Source organism: Solanum stenotomum, unplaced genomic scaffold (assembly GCF_019186545.1).
Source record: "Solanum stenotomum isolate F172 unplaced genomic scaffold, ASM1918654v1 scaffold6331, whole genome shotgun sequence".
Classification (NCBI taxonomy): Eukaryota; Viridiplantae; Streptophyta; class Magnoliopsida; order Solanales; family Solanaceae; genus Solanum; species Solanum stenotomum.
This window is the reverse complement of record NW_026036146.1, coordinates 65,285-72,606: the sequence shown is the minus strand read 5'-3', so window position 1 is coordinate 72,606 and position 7,322 is coordinate 65,285. Positions and strand designations below refer to the sequence as shown.

General features: G+C 33.1%; 1 pseudogene; it reads left to right on the top strand.

The window, feature by feature from the left end:
* Nucleotides 1–3,183, top strand: part of LOC125852867 (uncharacterized) — a 14,617-nt pseudogene extending 11,434 nt beyond the window's left edge.
* The last annotated feature ends 4,139 nt before the right edge of the window (nucleotides 3,184–7,322 follow it).

Below are 7,322 nucleotides of genomic sequence, written 5' to 3'. Positions count from 1 at the left end.
AAAGACCCTTAAATTAGCTGCTGTCGGAGTGACTGACGGACCTGACTGACGGTCCGTCAATCAATCGACGGTCCGTCGATTGGGTCCGTAGGTCGAGTCTGCCCGACAGGTCTTCACTAAAATAGGCATAACTTTTTACTCGGAGGTCGGAATTTAGAAAACTCGGTGGCGTTGGAAAGATAATTCAATTATCTATCTAACCATAGGTCATGGGACACATAATTCATTTTGTGCTAAAAGTTATGACCATCTGAAGTTGACCCATCAGAATTTTCAGCTAACTGGCTGCTAACCTTCGATCTACGGTCAGACCTACGAACCGTGGATCGAACGACGGTCCGTGCTGGTCAACCGTAGTTCGTGACAGAGGCTGGGTAAGGAGGTCTTGACCCACGGACACAGACCACGGACCGTGGTCTGATCTACGGACCGTGGGTCTGTCCGTGAGTCGGGACTTAGCCAATTTTCTGAGCTGGTTTGGGGAGGGGTTGCAGTGGTGAACCACGGACCACCAGCACGGGCCATGATCTGACCTACGGTCCGTGGATGGTGACCGTAAGTTGCACCTGCAATTTCTCAAAATTTGCATTTTTGGTCTGTTTTGAATACGGGGTGTTACAGTTCTGGTAGCGTGGGCGAGACGTTGTATCATCACATAGCTTATAGTGATGGTTGTTGGTTAGAGAAACTCCCACAGAGTTATATTATATTTTATTATATATAAATTGAGTTGTCATTGTATTCTTCAATACACTGAGTTGCCTTCTACTGTTTTAAAAGCTTTCCATATATTGCATGTGTATTATTGCTTTATATTGAGTTGAGTATCCAGAGTTGAGTACCAAGAGTCGATTATCTTATTATTGAGTTGAGCCTTATTTCACTGAGTTGAATATCTTATCATTATGTTGAACTATGTTTCTTATTCTTGAGTTGAGTTTAACATGAATGAGTTGAGAGGAAGTAAGTATGTTTCCTTTTTATCAAATTCAAGCTTATGTTGTGCTTTAGAATTTCCCTTACATGCTCGTACCTTTCACGTACTGAGCCATTTGGCCTGCATTGTTTCATGATGCAGATACATGTATTCAGGATCATCAACAGGCGTTTCGTTGAGGTCATGTGATATTCCAGTCAACTTTAGTGAGCCTTCTTATATTCCGAAGGACTTTACCTTTATATTACAGTTAGTAGTTTTGAGATGTCGTGGGTCTTGTCCTGATATCTTTCTGTAATAGTAGAGGCTTCATAGATATACAGAGTTGAGGAGTTTCTGTATTTACTTTTATTTTGAGTATTGTACAAACTTTTAAAAAGGTTGAGTATTCGAGTTTATTGAATTTATTTCAGTTTTAGGCTTTTGTATGCTTGAGTTAGTCTTTCGCTTGTAGCCAGCCAGAATGAGGGTTCGCTCTGGGACCATCAATGGTTCTCGAGTGCCTGCCACGTCCAGGGTGTAGGATCGTGACAATCTATGTATACTACCTAACTTAAAACACCAAATATAGTATATCTTCTATATTTTATATTGTATTATATTTATTTATGTGTATTATACTATATTATATTAAAGACATACACCTTTTTGACATTGAAGGGTTGTGACATTTTAAAAGAGTAATAATTTTTGCGATGAGTTGTGACCTTTTTTAAGAGTTGTGACTTTTCTATACAGTTGCGACTTTTCGGAAGAGTTGTGACTTTTCTGCTGGGTGACTTTTTCGAAGAGTTATGACTTTTCCGATGAGTTGTGACCTTTCTGAAGGGTTGTGATATCTTTTTGATAAGGCACAATAAGCAGTTTTTCATATACTATCCTTTGTTGACTATAAAAAGAGAGGCTTCCTCAATTTTTTAAGCTACATTTTTAAAAAAAAATTCATTATTCTTCTTCTTCTTAAAACACCCTATTTAGTATATCTTCTATATTTTTATGATAAGGAACAATATGCACATACTAAGAGTGACTATTTTTTTTAAATAATATTCACGTTATTTTTAAAAATAGTGTTGTACATAGTTAGGTATTCACGTGCAACGCACGTGCATCAAAACTAGTTACTAATTAATGATCACTAAATTTAATTTGATGTGGTATCGTTAGATTTAAAAGTATATATCATAACTTATATAAATGTACAACTGCATAGAAGAACAATCTCATATACTATTCTTTTTGAAAAAAAGTAAGAAATTATATAGTTCAATCAATACAAATCAATTAATAAAATGATCAGCTTATAATTAAAATGAGAGTCAAAATAACTTAGGCTATCAAGACCAATATTAAAGTCTACAAGATATGAAATTGAGTTAACCTATTAATGTATAGAGAGGAGAAACCACTTTAAGGTATTTAATCGTTGACTGGGAAATATTGAATTAAGAATTTTAATAATTTAGTATTTTATGATAATGATTTTCTTACTAAGATTATATTTTTGGTAGATTTTTAATATTGACAGATTTGGTATAATTTTGACTTCTGATCAAATCTAATGCAATTCACTGAACATGAACATGGAATGTCATTTACAAAATTTCCAAATATAATCTTGTAAAAATGCCTCACACCAACTATAAAAATCCTTCCTTTGATTCCATTATCAAGAAGTGATTTTTCTATATCAATTTACATCCTCTCATCATTTCAGAAGTAAATGTCTACTCTATTATAAACTCAAATTCTCATTATCAACCATCTCTATCAGATTCTTTATCTGTCAAACTTATTATTTATACAATGGGAAGACTGTTTCTTGTTTATTATGATGAATATCCAAAAGAGGATTTTTTCCATTGTATTATATGCAAAACCCGAATTGGATTTGTCAATAAATTCATTGATTACATAGACGACTATGGGATTACAGCGGTCTTTCATAACGTGTTTAATGTACAAGTGGATGCAGAGAAATGTCGCAGACAAGTAAATGGAAATACCGTAGCTAATACTTACTGTGTCAAATGTGGGTTGGAACGCGCTCATCAAAAATCTTCCTTCTCTAATATTCTCAATTTGATTGTTATAAGCTAATGTTTGTTGAGGAAGATTATGAAGAAGAAGAAGAAGATGATGGAGGTACTACTGAGCAGGATCATGATCAAGGTGGAGAAACAGATGAACATGATCATCATAACGATGGAGATGTTAATGAACATGATGATAATGATCAAGATTGAGGCTCCAACAAACTAAATGAAGATGTTGATCAATTGGTTGATCATACAATATAGATAATAGGTGATCTAAATCCAAACATCAAGATTACTTACTTAGCATTTGCTTTTGTATGATTGATGTACTTAGCATTTGCTTTTGTATGATTGATGTACTTTTTTTTTTCCATCTTGTTAGAACCTCTTTTTATTAGTTTATTATCGCTCGCAAACTATTTTGTTTCAAGTTATGAATTATATTTAATTAAGTTATATAAATACAAACTCCTTTTTTAAAAACATTTGTGACTTTTTATAAGAAAGTACTATCTCTTTTGATTGGATACCATAGCCAATATAAGGATTATAATGAAGAGGTGTTCACTATTTAGCGGTGAGTTTGTGAAACTAAATTTATATTTACTAAGCAAGTTATTCTTAGCATTAAAATTTGGAAAAATTACTTAACTACACTCCTTTACTTACTTTAATATCCATTTATCCCTACTTATTTCAAAATTTTCAAAAATCCCTTATTTACCTATGTATCCCGCATGTATCTCGTGCACAACGCTATGTAACCCGCTATGTGGAATGTATCATACACTATGTATCCCGTGCACAGCTCTGTGTATCCCACATGTATCCCTTGCACAATGCTATGTATCCCGCTATGTGGAATGTATTAAACCTAATGTATCATGTGCACAAAGTTATGTATCCCGCTATGTGGAATGTATCAAACCTAATGTATCCTGTGCACAACACTATGTATCCCGCAAACATCATTTTTAAGGGATTTTTGGTAAATAGAAAACTAGAAGGGATAGGATGTTATTTAGTACTTATAATATGTGGTTCCTATAATTTATACTTAAAATTTAATATCTCAAAAGAATGATCAAATTTATTACTTTCCATAATTTCTATATTATTTGATAACATATTCCAATCATAGGCTTTGACTCATATTTATTGGCATTTATTTTACGGTTAATACTCCCACTATTTCATATTAACTGAATTTGTGAGGCAATACATACTTATTAAGAAAAACATTCAAATACATAAGTAGTGCAATTTATCTCCTAAAAAATGTTAAACTTCATTAAAGGAAAAGACAAATATGAAAAAAAAATCAAACATTAATCTTGAACTTATAGTTGTTTTCTCACTTAATAGTCTTAATGGCTTTGACTAAACCTTTTCAATGTTCAAATGGTTTTTAGCAAGCAAACTGTTATATGAGACTTTTGTCTTGGTTTTTAAAAATGTAATGATAGTACATCAAGTGAAATTTACTTCTAATTAAATACTAATAACTTTTTTTGAACAAAAAAAGTTAACTAGTTAGCAATATATTATACTTATACTAAAATTTTTAGTGGAAATCCCCGAGACGAAAGTTGAATTGCGAAAGAAATTATATAACTCATTCAATACAAACCAATTAATAAAATGATCATATTATAATTAAAATGAGAATCAAAATAACTTAAGCTATCAAGATCAATATTATAGTCTACAAGATATGAAATTGAGTTGTTAACCTATTAATGTCTTTAGAGAGGAGAAGCCACTTTAAGGTATTTAATTGTTGACCAGGAAAAATTGAATTAAGAATTTTAATAATTTATTTACCTATTTTATGATAATGATTTTCTTACTAAAATTATATTTTTGGTAGATTTAATATTGATAGATTTGGTATAATTTTGACTTCTGGTCAAATCTAATGCAATTCAATGAACGTGAACATGGAATATCATTTACAAAATTTCCAAATATAATCTTGTAAAAACGCCTCACACCAACTATAAAAATCCTTCCTTTGATGTCAGGTTCAAGAGGTGATTTTTCTATATTAATTTATAGCCTCTCATCATTTCAGAAGTAAATGTCTACTCTATTATAAATTCAAATTCTCATTATTATCAACCATCTCTATCACATTCTTTTATCTGTCAAACATATCATTGATACAATGGGAAGGCCGTTTCTTGTTTATTATGATGAATATCCGAAAGAGGATTTTGTCCATTGTATTATATGCAAAACCCGAATTGGATTTGTCAATAAATTCATTGATCACATAGACAACTATGGGATTACAACGATTTTTCATAACGTGTTTAATGTGCAAGTGGATGCAGAGAAATATCATAGACAAGTAAATGGAAATACCGTAGCTAATACTTACTGTGTCAAATGTGGAATGCTGCTAGGGATGAAGCTTATTGTAGTCCCTTATAACGATCAAAATGTGAATATTAGAGAAGGAAGATTTTTGATGAGCACGTTCAAACTTGTTTATTGGAATAATAAGCTAATGTTTGTTAATGTCACGCCCCTAGCCTACACCCTGGGTGGGATTGACACTCGAGAACCATTGCTGGCCCCAAACGAATCCTTCGCCTGGCTTACTTACTCAGCGGAAGACTTAAACATAAGAAATATAACTTATGCAATAACTTAAGAGATAATAACTTAGCCAAAATGGCAACTCAAGTCTTAAACGTATACAACTGAAATGAATAAGACTAAGGAACTATAACTATTTGTCTATGAAGCCTCTTTTTCTTAATTCTTCTAAAACTAATCTTGTTGAATATTTTGGTACTGTTGTGAGAGACAGGTTCAAAGGAAAACATAAGAAAGTCCTAAAAAAGGAACATGTGAAGAAGAAAATTCAATTTAACAAGTCGGAGAGACAAATTCAATAATCTAAGGGTCCTTGTTTTGTTTGTGGAAAACTTGGTCACAGGGCTTCCAAGTGCTATATGTAGCTATAAATGAAACTATTAGCTGACAGAGCACAAGATCCTAAATGAATAACTTGAGTCACTTCACCATTTGGAAGATACACCTCCTTTAGATTAGTAGTTTGAACTATAGAACCTTTCATTACCATAGCAAGACTTGACACTATATGATTAGTTGCTCCAGTATCTATAATCCAAACCTCACTATTTTCTGAAACTGATAAGGCCTTACCTGCAGAATTTGCAGCATTTGCTTCATTAGCACTGCTTGTTGTTGAAGTTGAACCATTTTCCACTGGAGGATTTGATCATACTGATCCTTGGTAAAAGTACACCCATGTTGTAATTCTTTTACACACTTTTCAGAGTTCTTTATACCACTGCTTCTTTGATTGTTTTGCTCAGTCATTTTAGTGATCTTAGACTTATTCCAACCTATAGATGGAATTTCAGTGTTCAAACCATACATGAAATTAGCCTGATGGATCTCATGATCACCACTCGAACCAATGTGATCACTGGTCACAGTATAGGCAGCACCAGAAGAACTACTAACTCATTTCTTTCTTGACTTGAAATAAGGAGGATAACCAACTAATTTGTAACAAAAATCCTTGATGTGTCCTTTACATTTACAGAAATCACATATCATTTTAACATTCTTCTTGAATGTCGCGACCCAGGGGTACCCCTAGATGTAACATGGTGTATAGAACCCCGAAGGACGCCATATAAGCCACTTAGTTTTCATAACATAAGAAATAGAACAATATGAGTAAAATAATAGTCCAAGTCCAATAGTTTTATAAAGAAAAACGGAAGTCTAAAACACTTGTCTCAATATAGTCATCTAGTACAATAGAAGGAATATGAGTCTAGCTCATACATCATGCCCAAAAAGTGAAATACATGTCCGTCCTCGAAGCATGAGCACTCACCAAAGATTGGTGGTCTCAAAATCAATCACTAGCCACGAAACTGAGAAACCTGACTGTTGGACCCTACATTTGGGAAAATGTAGGCAAGAGTATGCGTTAGTACAAAAAAATGTACCAATATGATTAAAACATTTAAATCATGCTAAAAAGTGACATTTCATTTCATGACATGCAATTGACCAAGCTAAAACATGATATAAGAGAGTTAGAAAACATAAGTCTTAAAACCATGCTCAATGCAAGCTAATCATCTTTAAAGCCTTTGAACACATATGAGATACTTCTTGAAGTAACCTTAGTTCATTATTAATGTGGGGAATTAGCCTTAACCGGCATAGAGACCATGCGAGCTATAACATAATCCCCCGGTGTCTCCCACACCGAAAAGGGTTGTCTTACTTTCCAAGGTAAGGACCATAATCTGAGCTAAGTAGATCCACTAGCTAATGTCAATCTAGACAAT